The following is a 20,263-nucleotide window of genomic DNA, read 5'->3' on the forward strand; positions in this document are numbered from 1 at the left end:
CATATAGCTGTCCAATTTTCCAAGCACCACTTATTGAAGAGACTGTCTTTTCTCCATTGTATATTCTTGCCTCCTTTGTCATAGATTATGTGACCATAATCTTGGGTGCTTGGGTTTGTCTCTGGGCTTTTATCCTGTTCCATTGATCTATATTTCTATTTTTGTGCCAGTACTGTACTGTCTTGACTTCTGCAGCTTTGTAGTATAGTTTGAAGTCAGGGAGCCTGATTCCTCCAGCTCTGTTTTTCTTTCTCAAGATTGCTTTGGCTATTTGAGGTCTTCTGTGTTTCCATACGAATTGTAAAATTTTCTGTTCTAATTCTGTGAAGAATGCCATTGGTAGTTTGACAGGGATTGCATTGAATCTGTAGATTGCTTTGGGTAGTACAGTCATTTTCACAATGTTGATTCTTCCAATCCAAGAACATGGTATATTTCTCCATCTGTTTATGTCATTTTGATTTCTTTCATCAGTGTTTCATAGTTTTCTGAATACAAGTCTTTTGCCTCCTTAGGTAGGTTTATTCCTAGGTATTTTATTCTTTTTGTTGGGATGGTAAATGGGATTGTTTCCTTAATTTCTCTTTCTGATTTTTCATTGTTAGTGTGTGGGAATGCCAGAGATTTCTGTGCATTAATTTTGTATCCTCCAACCTTACCAAATTCATTGATTATTTCTAGTCGTTTTCTGGTGGCATTTTTAGGATTTTCTACATATAGTATCATGACATCTGCAAACAGTGACAGTTTTACTGCTTCTTTTCCAATTTGGATTCCTTTTATTTCTTTTTCTTCTCTGATTGCCGTGACTAGGACTTCCAAAACTATGTTGAATAGGAGTGGCGAGAGTGGACATCCTTGTTTTGTTCCTGATCTTAGTGGAAATGGTTTCAGTTTTTCACCATGGAGTATGATGTTTGCTGTGGGTTTGTCATATATGGCCTTTATTATGTTGAGGTAGGTTCCCTCTATGCCCACTTTCTGGAGGGTTTTTATAATAAATGGGTGTTGAATTTTGTCGACAGCTTTTTTGCATCTATTGAGATTATCATATGGTGTTTATTCCTTAATTTGTTAATATGGTGTATCACATTGATTGATTTGCTTATATTGAAGAATCCTTACATCTCTGGGATAAATCCCACTTGATCATGGTGTATAATCCTTTTTATATGTTGTTGGATTATGTTTGCTATTATTTTGTTTAGGATTTTTGCATCTATGTTCATCAGTGATATTGGTCTATAATTTTCTTTTTTGTGATATCTTTGTCTGGTTTTGGTATCAGGGTGATGGTGGCTTCGTAGAATGAATTTGGGAGTGCTCCTCCCTCTGCAATTTTTTGGTAGAGTTTGAGAAGGATCGGTGTTAGCTCTTCTCTAAATGTTTGATAGAATTCACCTGTGAAGCCATCTGGTCCTGGGCTTTTGTTTGTTGGAAGATTTTTAATTACAGTTTCAATTTCATTACTTGTGATAGGTCTGTTTATATTTTCTAATTCTTCCTGGTTCAGTCTTGGAAAGTTGTACCTTTCCAAGAATTTGTCCATTTCTTCGTGGTTGTCCATCTTATTGGCATATAGTTGTTTGTAATAGTCTCTTATAATCCTTTGTATTTCTATGATGTCAGTTGTGATTTCTCCTTTTTCATTTCTAATTTTATTGATTTGCGTCCTCTCCCTTTTTTTCTTGTTGAGTCTGGCTAAGGGTTTATCAGTTTTGTTTATCTTCTCAAAGAACCAGCTTTTAGTTTTATTGATCTTTGCTATTGTTTTCTTCATTTCTATTTCATTTATTTCTGCTCTGATCTTTATGATCTCTTTCCTTCTACTGACTTTGAGTTTTCTTTGTTCTTCTTTCTCTAGTTGCTTTAGGTGTAAGGTTAGATTGTTTATTTGAGATTTTTCTTGTTTCTTGAGGTGAGATTGAATTGCTATAAAGTTCTCTGTTAGAACTGCTTTCGCTGTGTCCCATAGGTTTTGGGTCGTCATGTTTTGTTGCCATTTATTTCTAGGTATTTTTTTATTTCTTCTTTGGTTTCTTCAGTGATCTCTTGGTGATTTAGTAGTGTACTGTTTAGCCTCCATCTGTGGCTTTTACAGTTTTTTTCCTGTAATTGATTTCCAATCTCATAGGATTGTGGTCCGAAAAGATGCTTGATACAATTTCAATTTTCTTAAATTTTCTGAGGCTTGATTTATGACCCAAAATGTGATCTATCCTGGAGAATGTTCCATGTGCACTTGAGAAGAAAGTGTATTCTGCCAGTTTCAGGTGGAATGTTCTATAAATATCAATTAAATCTGTCTGGTCTATTGTGTCATTTAAAGCTTGTGTTTCCTTATTTATTTTCTGTTTGGATAATCTGTCCATTGGTGTAAGTGAGGTGTTAAAGTCCCCTACTATTATTGTGTTACTGTCGATTTCCCCTTTCATTGTTGTTCGCATTTGCCTTATGTATTGAGGTGCTCTTATGTTGGGTGCATAAACATTTACAATTGTTATATCTTCTTGGGTTGATCCCTTGATCATTATGTAGTGTCCTTCCTTATCTCTTGTAACAGTCTTTATTTTAAAGTCTATTTTATCTGATACAGGTATTGCTACTCCACCTTTTTTTTTAATTTCCATTTGCATGGAATATCTTTTTCCATCCCTCACTTTCAGTCTGTATGTGCCCCTAGGTATGAAGTGGATCTCTTGTAGACAGCGTGTATATGGGTCTTGTTTTTGTATCCATTCAGCCAGTCTGTGTCTTTTGGTTGGATCATTTAATCTATTTACATTCAAGGTTATTATCAACATGTATGTTCCTATTACCATTTTCTTCATTGTTTTGGATTTGTTTCTGTGGGTCTTTTTCTTCTCTGTGTTTCCTGCGTAGAGAAGTTTCTTTAGCATTTGTTGTAAAGCTGGTTTGGTGGTGCTGAATTCTCTTGGCTTTTGCTTGTCTGAAAAGCTTTTGATTTCTCTGTGGATTCTGAATAAGATCCTTACTGGGTAGAGTAATCTTGGTTGTAGGCTTTTCTCTTTCATCACTTTAAGTATATCTTGCCATTCCCCTCTGGCCTGCAGAGTTTCTGCTGAAAAATCAGCTGATAACCTTACGGGGATTCCTTTCTATGGTATTTTGTGTTTTTCCCTTGCTGCTTTTTTTTTTTTTTTTTTTTTTTTTTTGCGTATGCAGGCATCTCACTGTTGTGGCCTCTCCCATTGCGGAGCACAGGCTCCGGACACGCAGGCTCAGCAGCCATGGCTCACGGGCCCAGCCGCTCCGCAGCATGTGGGATCTTCCCGGACTGAGGCACGAACCCTTGCTGCTTTTAATATTTTTTCTTTCAATTTAATTTTTGTTAGTTTGACTAATATGTGTCTTGGTGTGTTTTTCCTATGGTTTATCCTGTATGGGACTGTCTGTGCTTCCTGGACTTGGGTGACTATTTCCTTTGCCATGTTAGGGAAGTTTTCCACTGTAATCTCTTCAAATATTTTCTCAGACCCTTTCTTTTTCTCTTCTTCTTCTGGGACTCCTATAATTTGAATGTTGGTGCATTTAGTGTTGTCCCAGAGGCCTCTGAGATTGTCTTCAATTCTTTTCATTCTTTTTTCTTTATTCTGCTCCTCGGCAGTTATTTCCACCATTTTGTCTTCCAGCTCACTTATTCGTTCTTCTGCCTCTTTATTCTGTTATTGATTCCTTCTAGTATATTTTTCACTTCAGTTATTGTGTTGTTCATCTCTGTTTGTTTGTTCTTTAGTTCTTCTAGATCTTTGTTAAACATTTCTTGTATTTTCTCCATTTTATTTCCTAGATTCTGGATCATCTTTACTATCATTACTCTGAATTCTTTTTCAGGTAGACTGCCTGTTTCCTCTTTATTTATTGGGTCTTGTAGGATTTTACCTTGCTCCTTCATCTGTGACATATTTTTTTGCTGTCTCTCTCTCTCTCTTTTTTTTTTTACGAGTGGGATTATGTTCCTATCTTACTCATTGTTTGGCCTATGGCTTTCAGCACTGGAGTTTGTAGGCTGCTGGGTAGAGCTGGGTCTTGGTGCTGAGATGAGGACCTCCGGGAGACCTCACTCTGATGAATATTCCCTGGATTCTGAGGTTCTCCGGTCCTGGAGGGCCCCCCCCGCCCACCTCTCCTGATCTTCCCAGCCTCCCTCCTATGCCCCCAGGACCCATGTAGCCTGGAGTGGGCTTTGGAGGGCAGGGGATTGGCCTGGGAGCTCAGCAGTTTCCCCATGCCCGAGTCGGTGGGGCAAATGCCTTCCACTCTTCCCCCACCTGCCTCTCCTGTTCTCTCCTGGCCTCCCTCCTACACCTTAGGACCTACCCATCCCAGAGGGGCCCTCTGAGGGCGTAGGACCTGGCCTGAGAGCCAGGCAGACTTCCGCGGCGATTGGGCAGGGGAAACGCTGGGCGCAGTCCCACTCCCCTCTGATCCGAGCCCCCCAAGGGTCCCTTCAGGTGTAGGAACCCCTCCCCTCTCTCAGCCACCCCTCAGGGGCTCTGATCCTGTCCGGCCTCCACCTCTCCTCCCTGCTCAGTCCTCCCCGCGTTCTACCGGCTCACTTGGGGGTTCCTTCTGTCCCCTCAGGTGTCGGGGTTGCCCACTAGCATCCGGCAGGTGCCCTAGTTGTGGGAAGACACAAACTCTGTTTCTTTTCACACTACCATCTTGACTTTGCCCCTCATCTTTATTATTAATAGTCACAATTTTTATTGCATGGAACGGTTATTAAATGCATAGTGTTTCCCAGGAAGGCTTCATTTTAGGTGCTGGAAATTCAAAACTGAATAAAACACAGTACTGGTTCTTAAGTAGTTGACCAGTTAGTTGAGGGAAGTGGTATAGAAGCAAACATATTTACTAAATGTCATATAAACACACTAGGGCTTTATAGGTCACAGTAATATCCCAACAATCAGTACTATTTTCTACCTGGATGGGGTAGAGATATCTGAAATGCTGCTTGAAAAAAACTCATCCTTAAACCTAATAGGTTTCACTGATGATGGGAAAGGCAAAGCCAGGGGTGTTGGGTGAGGGGAAAAAAGTGACCCCAACAGAAGGAACAACCTGAGCAAATTGGTAGAGTCATGAAATAGCATAAAGATTTCTCATATCTGCAAGTTTCAGTGAGACTGAAACACTGGCCAAAATAAGTGAGAAGGAAAGTAAACTGTTTCTTTTGATTTGATCTGAGAACTATTCATAGATCTGGAAGGAAATTCCTGAGTAAGCCTAACTATGTGGAGGTGGACTGGTATTAGAATGTGGGGATTCTGGAAGAGACAAGACAGTGCAGTCATGGCAGCCCCTTAGGGCTACAACAGAGGTAACCTGACATATTGATGAGGAACCAGGGCTGCGCGTGCTGAGATGCCACCCAGGAAACCAACTTGGAAACGAGAAAACACCAGAAAGGACAAGAATTGAGCATGTGTCTTCCTTCTTCCCAGGTACCCTTCTCCCCACATCCTCCCCTCCACACACATATTCTAACCTGGATGATTCTCCTTCTTATCTAAAAGCTTAGGTATTCCAGGGTGTGTGTGTGTGTGTGTGTGTGTGTGTGTGTGTGTGTGTGTGTGTGTGTGTGTGTGTGTGTGTGTGTGTGTGTGTGTGTGTGTGTGTGTGTGTGTGTGTGTGTGTGTGTGTGTGTGTGTGTTTAAAGAAGAATGGCAACCAGGAAGGAGAAAATAAAGCTTTTTTTGAAGGGTGCCTCTTTCTAGTTTAAGAAGAACACCTGCTTTGAATATATTCTAGCAGGTTTAGAAGAGAATCCAAGACTGAAAATATGGAAAGGCAAAATTATAAATCTACAAACACCCTGGTTCGTTAGCCACTGATTACAGAGCAAATTTAAGTGAAAGCAGTCTCTGGATTGCCTAGGGATTCATCCTCAACACCAATCAACGTATTCATTCTCTATCTTCCCCAATCTCTCTGTCTCTCTTTCCCTTTGTCTCTATCTCCTTTCTCCCTCCTCTCCTTCTCTCCTCCTTTTCTCCTGCTGGAAGTAATCTGATTCAGAGCAACGGATGCAGTGCAGAACAGCAATAGATACAAAACCTCAACAATGAGCTTAAGAAAACCTCGTCAGCACTGGCCACCATTCACGTTAGTCACCACATTAGCTGGCCCGTCTTATTGTCCACGTTTAGATGGACAAACTGGACTTTGGATTGTGGCATCACTGATGTGCAGTTGCTTTTCCCCAGCTCCCTAAGGAAAGAGATCACTTAACCAGATTCCTCAGGCCACTACCACACGGACTGAGTGAGCCTCATCCTTGTCAATTCCAACACAGACTCAAGGGCACTAATTTAAACATACCTGCTCCAGGTATGTGTCAATAATATATTTTTCAGACCACTTCTCTCTCTTTCTACTGATACCTAATCTACTTCTTAATTATTACAGAATAGCCTTTTAACTATTTAGGGTTTATCTCAGAGGTCTCTAGAATTTTCTTTTCTAGAGCTGAATCTTTGTCTTTACCACCCCAGTTTTCTTATAATATCAAGTCACTTTCATTCAGTTCCATGTTCTCTCTCTATGCCTCTCTCTGTGTCCCTTTCTCTCTTCTCACTCTCCCTCTCTTTCTCTTTCTCGCTCTCTCCGCCCTCCCACCACCCACCCGCATACACACCACTTGTACTAAGCCCTCTGGGAAGTGTAAAACAAGTTTATAATCCCCTCAGGCTGATTAATTGAGCTATTAGTGTTGAGACAGATACAGTTATTCTTTTTCTCCTTCTTCCTTATTAAGAGAGCCCCAATTTTGTTTCAAACATCTAACAATCCAACTTGAAAGCTATCTTTCCCGGCTTCTTCTCTTGCCACTATAAGTAGCCATATAACAATTCTGGCCAGTGAGACCCATGAAGAAGTCTGCTGAGGATTTCTGAGAAATTCGCTTTCCTGATACAGGCTGCAACCCTTCCTCCTTGTATTTTCTTACATCCTGCCTGAAATGCCAAAGTGATATCCAAGCATTAGCTGGATGTTATGTTCAGAATGGATTTAGAAACTGTTCTTTCAAAATTCATATAAACAAGCCATGTTTCTCATAGCATATGGAACTGTTCCAATTTGGGGTACTTTATTTAAAATGTAAAACTATAGACCTGAATTTCAGGTACTATAATGTAAACATTTGAATACCTGTACTAAAGTTTCTCTGATCTCCTTAGGTGGAAGAAAAAGGATGCGATATCATTTCCAGGTGCAAAATATAACCAATCATGCCACCAACACAAGGAGAGATCCGCTACACCCACTGTTAAATCCTCTCAGTTCTCTAATTTAAATTTATTTATTTAGGGCTGTGTTGGGTCTTAGTTTCTGTGCAAGGTCTTTCTCTAGTTGCGGCGAGTGGGGGCCACTCTTCATCGTGTTGCGCAGACCTTTCACTGTCGCGGCCTCTCGTTGCGGAGCACAGGCTCCAGACGCGCAGGCTCAGTAGTTGTGGCGCACGGGCCTAGTCGCTCCGCGGCATGTTGGATCTTCCCAGACCAGGGCTTGAACCCGTGTCCCCTGCATTGGCAGGCAGATTCTCAACCACTGTGCCACCAGGGAAGCCCTCAGTTCTCTAATTTAATCTCAAAAGACAATAATTGGCAAAAGATGATATATTTTCAAAAGATGCTTCAACTGCAAAGATGAAAAGTAGGCAGAGAGAGCTTGATGACCACAGTAACTTATGCTCCCTTCTGAAAAATGGCTGCCCAGCCAGGGACAACATTTCTCAGCCTCCCATTGCATCTAGGTGGAGCTATGTGACTATTCCTCACCATTTAAATGTAAGCCAGTCATGTGTACCTCTTCTGGGCTGAAGAGGTATGTGTAATTCTTCACGATCTCTTTTTGTCTGTTAGCTTACTCTAGAGGCAGGAGGAGCCGCAAGAAGGATCCATGAATCATCATGCGGAAGGCCGCCTGCCAACCAGGAACAACCACATAGATCTTTGTGTGAGTAAGAAATACAGTTTCATTGTACTAAGCTACCAAGACTTTTGGGTGTATTTGTTGCCGAAGCTAGTGTTAACTCCAATTAATAGAAAGGGCAAAAATTAAAATCTCACATTTTACTGAGCTAAACCTGAGATAACCGAAAAAGTATTAAAGTGATTGAGCTGACCTAGAAATAATTACGTTTTCTGCCATTAGGCAAAAATGGGACAGTAAAATAGAAATTAAATTAATTTATAGGGAAATGAAGAAAGTTGCAATTTTGTTCTCTCTTGAGTTTGCGACTTGTAAAACTCATACCTGCCAGGTACTAAACATATTTTATTTTTGCTGTTTCCAGTTAGGCTGGGAATAGTCTTGGTGTTCTGCAAAGAATTGCCTCACTTATTTCTGTAAGAAAGTGAAATAAATACCTTGCTCCTCATGGCTATTCAGTGACGTAGAAGCTACTGCAATATTCAATTTTTTTCCAAATAGGTTATTTCAAGGTGATTGTGACTTGGGTTCAGAAGTCAACTATCTTCCTTTAAAAGTTAAATTTGGTAGAAATTATGAATGGCATCATTTTTTTCCTCTAAGATTAGAGAGCTTCTATTCTTCTGTGCCCAGGAACCCTCTATAAGTTTAAAGTAAAACTTTTGGCTTGAGGGGTCATTTTGTTCCAGGTTTTTTAAAAGATGTCAGTATTATTCCAGACAATATAAAGAACAGCTTCTGGTTTAGAGAGGCACTCTTGTGACCTAGTTGGGTTATCTGATAAAGTTTTCCATGGCTCAGCGGGAGGCACCATGTGCTTTTCAGTCTAGCTGATTCCAACAAGACAACAGACAAAACTGAAACAAATGAAGAAAAGCCTCTTTTCTAAATTAGTGAGACACCATTTTACTTAGTAGTTGCATAAATTTTAAGGGTTAGAGCTTTAATTCAATGTCCATTTAATCTTTTATAGAATTTTTTATAGAATCTTTTATAGAATCTTTCCAGAAAGAAACAGTTTTAGACAACCTTGATTGTGATTATGGGCTGAGTATGAGGTGAAATGGCAGATGGGATTATTTTCCCGTTTTCATTCTGAAAAGTTTATCTCCAGCTTTCTCTTTGTATCTATTTGACGACAGTGTAGTTGTAAATCCATTGTTTCCCAGGTAACGTTCTATTGCAAAAGTAGGATAATTTTTTCCATAGAAGAGCCAGATATAAAATGAGAAAACTTTTCCTTCTTTTGAAAGATAAATCAGCTTAAACTAAATGATCACACTTCAGAATTTTCCCAGAATCACCAAAACTGTATGCTAAGGGAGAATGGAAGCACCTCACTTTGCTTTAAAAACAGAACCCCAGCTCTGTTGGGGGTGGCAATGAGTTCAGCTAAAAACACAATTTTTCCAGACTCCCCCCACCCCCAGGAGGGGTGGCATTTTTTACAGTTACAACCCAGAAGACGTAAGTCAAAGTCTCTTCTGGGAAAGCTCTTGGAGAAAGCTGATCCGGCTAGCACTTGCCTTTTGCCTTTTGCCCTTTCTGTCCTCCTGCCTAGAATGTAGTCAGGATGCAAGAGGTGAGGGAGCCATTCTGAGACCGCAAGGCAACAAATCAGAGGATAAAAGCCACATACTAAGGATGGCCAAGTGGAAGGAAAAATGAGCTTAGAGCCCTGAGGACTGTGGGTCTGCCAGGACTGTGAAATCCTAACTTAATGTCATTTGACCTTAATGTCACTTGTTTCAACTTAATGTCACTTGAGTAAAACAAAACCTCTATTTGGTTAACCTAGTGAGAGTTGGATTATCTCTTATGGGCTGTCAAACCTATACCAAGTTGATCTAATTAGGTTGCAAGGAATACACTAAAAAAAAAATTTATAAGAGCAGTTTCTAAACAAGCATTTCAGGAGCATTAATTTACTTTGGCACTTATTTAAGTCATACATTCATAAATCATTCTTATACTTTCCTTAAAATGACTCCTCTGAGGAATTCTACTTGGCAATAACATATGCAACTCTCATAGAAGGGTCAATATGGATGCATTTCACCCCTCCATTTATTCATTCAGCAAACATTTATTGAGGGCGCAGTAACCCCTGTGCTGTGGGCAGGGATGCAAAAATGAGAAACAAGTGCCTGACTACAAAAGGGTCAGTTTGCTTGAAAGTAACAAGACAGAATCTCTTTTGAAACATTCTGTTTTCCAGTCCTTTGCTTCCTATTGGTTATTTCATGTACATTAGCTCTCCAAGAGACAGATAAGCCTAGCACCACAATCAATATCAACAAAATAAAAGAACTTGAACCACCAACATGGTATCCAGTGCTAAATGTTCAGAATACTCTTTCATAATTTGACATTTTAGTTAACTATCATACCAGTATGTTCATTACAGTTGTGAGAAATAATTGAAGAAAATTTCTCATTCTGTCCACTACAAAACTTGTTTTTCAAAAATCAGAATACTGCTAGAAGCAGATATTTAATGCTATTCCACTTTGTTCTGTCATTCCTATGATAAAAAAATTATTGTACATCAGGCCTTTATACCAGTACTAAAGGACAGTTATTCACTGTGGTATGGTCAGCAAAGTACCGGTGACTATCAAGAAAACCACTTTCTACTCACTTCTTCGTGTCACCATCAGCCCATCATTTAACTTCTTTCTACCTCTGTTTCCTTAGGGGTTACGTGATGGGGTGGAATTAAACTATTGTGTTGTTTCGTAGACCTAAGCTTCTCTTATTTCCCTCCTGTATTCTCGGTGGGATGCATTAGTAGACAAGTTTCCTGACTAAGAGCAGGACATTAAGATTAGTTTTAAAAGATGCATGGCTTCTTTTCTGTTTCTACTGCCTTGGGAATTATATATCTTAGCCCATATCCCATACAAAACCACAGTTTTATATATAATTAAACAATATAATATCATATTAATAATACCATATCACTTTACTCAGGATCAGAATATAGGACTGGTTTTATTATTTCCAGGTTTTAAGGACCTAACTTGTATTGCACGCATTTTAGGTAATTGAATGAAAATTACATGTAGAGTGCATTGTTTTTAATTTGCTGTTCCAAAGTATCCCCCAGATATCCAGGAGTGAGTCTAAGAAAGCTTATTTAAAAGCACAGTGATCCTCTTGCCTTATTCTGAGAAACTGCTTTCAAAGTCTAAAAAAAGATTCATTTTACGCAAAATCTGAATGCTGAAATTCAAATCTTTTTAGTACAGACAGTAGAAGTAATTAACACATTTGATAGTTATCTGCAAACCACCACAGAGAGGTACCTGCTTCTCTTACTACTTTCATGAAAATATCTGAAACTGAAATACATCAAACACAGCCAGTTTAACCCACCGCATTCTGAATTTGATACACAGGATTATAAATGCTATCATCTTGCTTACAATAAGATGTTCAAGGGACATGAACACTCTTTACAAATCCTTTAGTTATCATCCTGCAAACCAACTCACACCTGAAAGTATTCCTCTATTACAAATACACATATTCCCCTATACTTACCACAATGAGTTAAAGGTAGAAGCTCCGTGGTAGCCTTTGAGTCATTACTTTGCTTTACCATTCCCTTCATCTGAGGTGTCATGGCACAGTCCTTTACAGACAGCCAGTCATTCTGTTAGGTTTACTGCAAACACCGAAAGAGGTATCTTGTACTTGCTGGAAGACTTAGCTTCTATGCTTCTGGTCATTCTCCCCACAAAAAGAACGGGACCAGTTTCTGAGCTATTCTTAACTGTCCTTCCCAAACATTTGAAAAGAGAAAGACAAGACTTCTTGATTTCCATGCAAACTCCCAGCCTGCCCGCCTGCCTGCTGCTGCCAATACTCCTCACTCTTGCTGGTGATGACATTCAGCAAGCTCCCCAGCTCCGATGCTTCGTTATGTAAGGCTGTCTAGGTCAAGTGTAGGAGACACACTGCTGGCCTGTGAAAACTCATGGAACTCTTCCTTCAGATTAACACTTCAGGGGCTATGGAAGCTGGAGGAAGCTGAGCTTTTACTCCATCTTTTGGGGGTAAATATTTTTTGCATGAATCAGTGGTTTATGTGCTATAGTCTTGGCAGCTGCCTGTCAGCCATGCTGAGAGGTGTAGAGGGAAATTACTAAGAGATTTCAGTTCTGTCAGCATGCTTGAATAAGCATAGGATGTCTTCCAGCAATCCTAGCTTTAAGACAGTTAAAGAGTAAATGAATCATAAATTAGAGTTTGCTTATCAAGCATCATCTCTAACTATCGAGGAATGCATGTTGGATTTGATTGTTTAAACTGAATGCAATCCATTTGCTCAGAGGCATTGAAGGAGAGCATTATTAGATGGGGCTATTAGCTGTAAGAGATTTACTGCAGTTCTTGGCTGTTACATTGCCCTTGTCTGATTGCAAATTTGCTTCCCTTGTAAATGAGCTTTATGTTTTCCTGTATTTGTCTTCTGTTGTGATTGTTTGTGATAGTATGAGAACAGAGCCTGCATAACCTGGCAGTTATGTGACTTCAACAAATAATAAATCCTGCCCACTTATTCCAAGGTGAATACTGCAGTAGGAGCGCCATTTGATACAAGCCTGACTAGTGTTGGATTAACTGCATTCGTTCACACTGCTGTGTATGGGGTGCTTGGAAGCATTATCCCAGGTTTAGCATGAACACTTATTTATTCTCTGAGCAAAAGTAGAACTGATATCATGCTGATTCTGTTTTAGACTCTCACACTGTGTCCTGGTACGGGAATTAGTTAAAACGGGAGACTCTTATTGAATGCTGCAGAAAAGCCTGGTAAGATTGCGGCAGCAGTGTAATATTGGGGAAAAAAATTTTAATAAAATTTAACCAGAGATTATGAGACAACAAATGGCACCTGATTTAAAGGATAGGTGGTTATTTTAAAAGTTGAAGATAGATACAGCACATTTGAGAGGGGTTGGCTTCCTGCGTGCCCTTGGCAAGCAAAGTTCAGTGCCTTGGACAGGATGTCGTGATTAGGAAAATAAAGGCTGTGTAAACTGCCTTCATGATTTTAAAGAGATAAAGAGGATGCTGACTACTCAGTCGTTGGGTGTTTCTAAGTGAAGACCGGCATGAGGCAGGTTAATTGGAGCACACTCACTAGGTACACAGGTAGTTTTAAAGTATCTGAAATTTGTTGCATTTTTTTAATTAAATGAATGGAATGAAAATGAGTGTTACTAAAATGAATTTCTTTGAGAGTACTTTTCATTCTGTTAATCAAGATTAACAGTGGCACATGGATTATTTATGATGGGAATATACTGCTTATCATCTTATGCTATATTTAATTGATGAAACATGTACATGTTTTTCTAAATAATTTAAGGAGACAGTTATGGTCCCTCAGGGCCTGACTGTGTATTATTGATGTTCAATAAGCATTTTCCCCATAGACTTAGCTTGGCATAAGGGCCCCATCAGACCGGGTTTTACTTAGCTTGGCATTGAGAATATTCCTCATAAACATAATGTTGACAATAATGCATACATATTTAGTTGTACTTACAATCTTTTACTTTATATATCTTTAGGATAACACTGTCAGTACTCTAATTGTTTATAAATGATTTTTGTTTAATACTATTTCTATTGGCTATTGTTAAAAGGAATTCTTTCTGGTAATGTAGCTTAAAAGTTATATTAATTTCTTCATTTCTAAAGTAAGGTATTTGAGTTAAGTGAGGTCTAAAGTTAGTTTTGATTCGGCCATCAGTAGGATATATTCTTCTAAATGTGAATTAGCCCTATTAATTAATCTATGCTAAAGTAAGATTACATCTTTTGGTGAAGTTATGTTTTTTAAATACCTACAATACTAGGCCAGTTGAGTACATACCAAATGCTAGGCCAGTGTTACCTCAAAGTGTTATGTCCTGAACAATAGCAGCAACAGCATCACCTGGGAACTTGTTAGGAATGCAGATCCTCAGGCCTTGTTCCAGATTTCCTGAGTCACAACCTCTGGGTTTGGGGTGGGGCAATTTGTCTTTTAACAAGCCTTCCAGGTGACTGTGAAGCTGCTACAGGCTGAGAACCGCTATGCTGGGCAGGGCTTTGGTTAAATCTCATAAAAAATAGTTCTTACTATAATATATTTCGAATAGGTCCTTTTTATATTATTGAATATATTTCAAAGATATGTTACATAATTGTTTTCTATTTCCCTGGTGGCCCAGATTTCCCAGTGTAAGCAGTACTCTGTTTTAAAGATTTATGCATTTACTTAGTACATCTTAAACCTAAATTTGTTCATAAGAAGCTTTATTTTCCAACAGTTCCATTTTTAGCTTTCAGAAGTTACATAGTGTGATGGGAAAAACACTAGAGGGCCTATCTCTTCTGCTGGCTTGCTGTGTGACTTGGCCTATGTCACTGACCCGCTCTGATGTTCAGTTTTTTATTTGTAAAATGATAGGTTGGCATAGTCAGGGCTTCTCAGCTCAGCACAACTGACATTGTGCTGTGGGGTGTGTCCTGTACATCATATAATGTGGAGCAGCATCCCTGGCCTCTACCCAAAAGGTGCCAGCAACAACCCCCAGTTATGACAATCAACAGTATTTTCAGACATGAACACGTCTCTGCTAAGGGCAAAATTGCCCCTCCTGCCTCCTCACGTCCTAATCATCCCCTCCCCCTGTTTGAGAACCATTGTTAACTCCTCTACATAAAGTTCTATTATACTAAATAATAAAACAATGTATAATTTCTCCTTTTGGAAGCAGTCAGGTTAAAAATTCCAAATGAATAAATAGATATATGTCTTACTTGTATAACTCAGCAATAAGCTCTTTGTCCCCTTGAAGAGTTAGGCATAACTGTCTCAAATTCCTACCAGTGCCATAGTCTGTGGAGGTCCCCAAACCCTTCTGCAATTTCTCAGGGACTTAAAATCTTGCATCCTCCTCTATGTCCTGGAGTCCTAGCTCCATGTATACTCATCACTCTAAAAAAGTGACCCTGATTCCATCTGTCACTAGTTTCTACCAGGGATTTATGCATACCAATCATCTTTTGAGTTAAATAGATTTCACTAAGGATTTGGGCTGCTCTTCCCCGTATTCTCTTTCCTTTCTCTACCATCTCTGCTCCCCACCCCCTCCCTGCAAGATGTTCTGAGAACCGCAAATTCTTTTCCTTCTAGTGTGCCTGGTAGGCCAGCTTTCCACGCTCTCATATCTGGATGTAAATGCGCAAACCCATCAAAGAATTTAGAAGATTAAGGACCTTCAGTTTAGGACTTTCTCCTCTTCCTGGAAGGCAGTTGAGGTCATGTTCTATAATCACAAAATCATAAAGTCATGGGGCTGGAACAGGTATAGAACAAGTTCATTTACATGTCTTTAGAAGTCATACTGAATGATCGCTCTTGGCCCATAAAATTATACATTTGCATGCTAGAGTTTCAGAATTTTATATCTGCCCATGAATTGTTACCTCAAACTTCAGCAATTTAGTCCAGGCATTTTCTGGAGCTGATATGCGTGGTGGAAATAGATAAGCCACACAACACACACACACACACACACACACACACACACACACACACAGACACATACACAGACACACACACTCACACACACAGACACACAGACACACACACACACATTTTCCCCCCAAGAGTTAGAAATTCTTTTCAAAACATATTGTACTAAAAATTCAAATTGTGTTATTCTAAGATATCTGTGAATTAAGGGACTTAATCTAAAACGTAGATATAAAAATGTGCCAGGTAACTACATTTTGATTAATCAAAATAATAATATCTTATGTTTGAATGATTGTATCTGTATTTCCAAGTAATTTTATAGACATGACCCTTTCTCAGACCCATAGCCACCCTATAAGATAGGTCCCATTAGTGTTCTCATTTTACAGAGAAGAAAATAAAAGCTCAGTATCTCCAGATGTCAAATCTACTTCTCTTTCTACTATTCTACGAGGCAAGACTTCCTAGTGTATGTAGTTTCAACATATTGGTGAGTATAATTTCTAAGTGTTTTCTGATAAAGACCTATTTCAAGGGTCTTCCTGCTCCAAAGCACTCAGTGTAAGGACTGAGATGTACTACCAATTTTTTGTTTCGGTTTCTAGGATTAATACATTTTCCCCAATTTATCATACATTTATTTGTATAATATGCTTAATTGATTGTTCTTCATATGTATTACTAAAGTGCTTACGGAATGATTTCAACACACCATTTATTATACTCATCATAGGCACCTGCATTATGTCACTTAATGCTACCTAGTTCCTTTGTATTTTGGACTTTACGTAACTCTATTCACTCAGGTCAATTAAATAGCAACTTGCCAATGAGATCTAGAAGGAAAAATCAAATTCCAAAAGGAAGAAGTGGTTCACTTATGGCTGCAATACATTTGGAACTCTTTGCAACTGTCAGTCATTCATGCTGCTTTCTTTATTTACCTTGAGCAAAACTCTTTTGGGTTTGATATACAGATTCACAACATGAAAAATTATTCCCAACATCAAATATAAATTCTTCTTTTAAATGACTCATTTCCCAACACCAAGATCCCAGTCACTTCCATCTTTATTTGATCTTAAAGTAAATACCGGAGAAGAACTTAAAAGATCTTTTATTCCATTTTGGAATATTAATTCAGGGAAAAATTATACAATAGAGAATAATTTAAATAGATATTAAATACAATGAATTTCAAATGAACTGGTAGTATATGTGAATTCTATTTTTTCTGAAGCTGTGACTCAGCTCAATATTAGAGTCTTCTGTTGAGAGTGGAAGTTGTCAAGCTACACCCTACCCCAGCAGAGTTAGGGGTATAAATGTCTTGTCAGACAATCCCCTTCCTTATCACTGGTTAGCTCTGTGACCACGGACAATTTATTTAACCTCTCTGAAAATCCCTTTAGCTGCCAGGTGAGAATGGTACAGAATTTGTCAGAATTCAAAAGATATAATGTATGTCAAGTGGTTTATTGCAGTGTCGTTCACATATTAAACGTGTTCAGAAAATAATCGTTTATAATAATATTTGGCATCAGACGGTCCCCAACATATCAAGCCTGTCCCAGGGTGTCCTCCTAGTATAATATCTTCTGAGCAAAGAGGACATTTATATCAATATCAGGATCTGGGACTCAAAAGATGCTAGATTCAAGGACAAATGTTCAAAGAACTGAGGCATCAGGAACTGGAGATTAGGTGGGACAAGGATAACCAAGGATGGATGGTTACCTGGACTCTCTCACCCTGCCCCTAAAGATAGTTTTAAAATTGCAGTATCCCAAGATAACTAGCCAACCCTATGTCTAGTATTTTTACTTGTTTTTTCTAATATGTCAGCCCTTATTCTTTAAAAATTATATTATCAGGGTAATAATCATTATATTACATATAATTATATTATCATAATATATTGAATAATATAATACAATCATTGTATTATATATAATTACATATAATTTAATTATATGATAATTACATAATTATATTATCAGGCTTATAATCCTTTGAGAGATTTGAAAAGCCTAGGAAATGTAGACATTTTTCTTCAGAGTAGAAGGAACAACTATGGGGAGAAAGTACCTATGACTGGAAAAGAAACTTAAAATTACACTGATTTACTTAATTTATTTTGAGAAATGGTTTGGGCCTAAAGATAAAGCCAAACAAAATTTCTACCAAGCCAAGTTAAATTCTTTGACAATTGAGAGCATAAATTAAATAATTCCTCAGATTTTTTTCTAATTCTAATATTCTTTGTAAATGAGATTAACTCTGGACCATGAGCATCCAAGTATCAACCAAATCCAAGATGATTAGATTTAATAGACCCATGTCATATGTCCATTAATAATTAAAGAAAAATAAGTGACTCAATACTGCCATTTTAATCATTTATCCTACAAATGCATCACTAATCACATATGTCTCATGATCTGGAATTTGTCTGATAAATATGCTGATTTGTGAAAAATTAATCCTTCTTGTTCTGTAAAATGAAATTATGGTTTTCTGATAAAGTGACATTATATTTTATGTCCAAAAAGTGAAGTAGTGAAATAGGATATCTGAAAGAGTTGTCAGTGTTTCGTTGGGATTGTCTCATTTGAGGATACAAGGGAAATAGAAGAGGTATCATTTTCTGTATGAAATTTTCTAAAGACTATTACTCTGATTATATAATACTGGGATAAGGGAAATGTGCAGTTTCTAGTAAGAGAAAACTTTATATTAGCACGATCAGGACATCAGAAGGAAAAGAAATGTTTTGGTCTCCGGATTTTCTAACCATTGTCCTCCTGACAGTTAGTCAGCCCTCTCATACCCACATCCACCTTGACTTAAGTGGTTTTAGGAGCAAATAAGCCAATTATAAAGACTACTAGTACTGTCAGTGTTCTGACAGGAAAGAGATGGCTCCCTCAAACTGGTGGAAAGAAAAACCAAAATACTTGGTTTTAGCGTTTCAACATCATACTCTCCTGGTTTCCTTGTGAACACGGTTCCATCTTTCCTTCTGTAGCAGGTGTGCTGGGCGCTATGTGATCTGGCATCTACCCACCTACCCAAACTCTAACCATTTCCACAGTCCCAACCTGAAATCTGTCCTGTACACAATATTTCCTCTTCTTGGAACACATTTTCTCTTTCTCCTCCACACATCTTTGTGTTTCTCCTAGTAAAGTCCTATAGGAAACTCTCAGGCAAAGTCAAGACTTGGCCTAGATTTCACTTCCTGGTTAACAAAGTAAGAAGTTTGATAATTCCTAATGAGGGCAGAGGTGTGGGAAACAGGGCTTTTACGCTGCTGTTGGAGTATAAGATGGTGCCATGCCTTTGTAGGAAAATCTAGTTATAGCCACCAGAGTTAAAAGGCACATTCCCTTCCGCTCAGCAGAGCCATTTCTTGAGAATGTATCTACAGATACGAGTATCTGTACGAGTGGGAAAACCATCTGTAAAGTGATGTTTGCACCAGCACTGTTTGAAGTAGCAACAAAACAAAACAAAAACTTAGCTTCCTCATCTATAAAATAATGATAATAATAATAGTATTTATTTCATGAGATTGCCGTGAGGTTTCAAGGTCCTGGCATATATTCATTATTATTCCTCTTAAATCATTATCAGAATTGATTTGAAAATACTAACGTCTAAGTACCTACCATATACTAGGCACTGTGCTAAGGGTTAGGGTATTAAACAGAATCTCTTATCCTGAAGATTTTATTCATTTCCGTAAAATAGTTTAATTTCATTTGTTTTTTACGCAAAGAGAAAGAAGTGTTTTTTAGAGATAAGACGGGACACATTGTTATTTCCCCACTTCCCACCAGCCCTTCACATCTGTGGAACTTGCAAGTCATCCTTGCTGTGCATGCAGAGGAAAAGTAGGTTCAAGGAACCAAAACAAGATGATGATGCCCAGGGACATGCACCAGTGGGGAGGACTAAATATGCAAATGGAGAGAGCAGCATTTCCAGAGCCCAGCAAGAGCTGGAGCCCTGGCAGCAGCTGTAGAATGCGAAGTCCAGAGAAGGGAATGGTGAGAGTGGTGAAATGTCAGGTAGAAGTCAAACAAGGGGCGAGTCTCCGGAAAGACCCTCAGTCCCCAAAGGCCACTTTCCATAGTTAGACATAATCTGGGAGCCCTTGTCTTCTGGGTTCTTTTGGGTTTAGCCCAAGGAAGGCATTGATGGAAAGTTGAGGGATTGCCCCCACCACCCCCTACTTTCTAGTCTAGGTGGCTGCATTCTCCTCTGGTAAACCTCCTGCTGAGGTCTGCCAAAGCTCCCGCTCTCACTGGGAGCTGGGGCTTCCGTTTCCTCTGTTATTGAACTCGGGTTCAGCTGCTTGCCATTCAAAAGCCAATAATTCAAGAGGCAAGTGTCAATAGACAGTAAAGATTCCTTAACCAGAAAAGTTGGCAATCTGGGGAGAAGTTGGACATATGTCCCAAGACCAACTCCTAAGATTCTGCTCAGCAGTTTTTAAAGGGAAAAAAGGGAGAAGAATCTCAGTGAACCGTTAAATGGGCAAACAGGAAAAGGGCAAAAGAGCTGCTTTCACCTCCTTGCCTGTTAACACCCAGGGGTGTCTGGCTGTCTCCACTGCCGGTTCCTGCGTGCTTCATCAACCATCTGAACCTGCTTAGCATTTTTTCCCATCAAATTGTATTCATTCAGCCCCTTTTGAGTGTAGACTCTATTTTCTGCCAAGATCCTGACTAAATCAAAGGTGCAATTTTAAAG

The 20,263-nt window shown here is 38.9% G+C and overlaps 1 protein-coding gene across 2 annotated transcripts in view; it reads left to right on the forward strand.

Moving 5' to 3' along the window:
* The first annotated feature begins 11,643 nt into the window (after window positions 1-11,643).
* Window positions 11,644-20,263, forward strand: part of SCN1A (sodium voltage-gated channel alpha subunit 1) — a 164,136-nt gene continuing 155,516 nt past the window's right edge. The window contains exons 1-2 of one of the 2 annotated variants that reach the window (XM_060302323.1): window positions 11,644-12,023; window positions 15,895-15,995. The gene's annotated coding sequence lies outside the window, so the exon portion shown is untranslated. The remainder of the gene's footprint in view (window positions 12,024-15,894; window positions 15,996-20,263) is intronic. The other variant, XM_060302322.1, reaches the window with a different exon arrangement.

Source organism: Globicephala melas, chromosome 7 (assembly GCF_963455315.2).
Source record: "Globicephala melas chromosome 7, mGloMel1.2, whole genome shotgun sequence".
NCBI lineage: Eukaryota > Metazoa > Chordata > Mammalia > Artiodactyla > Delphinidae > Globicephala > Globicephala melas.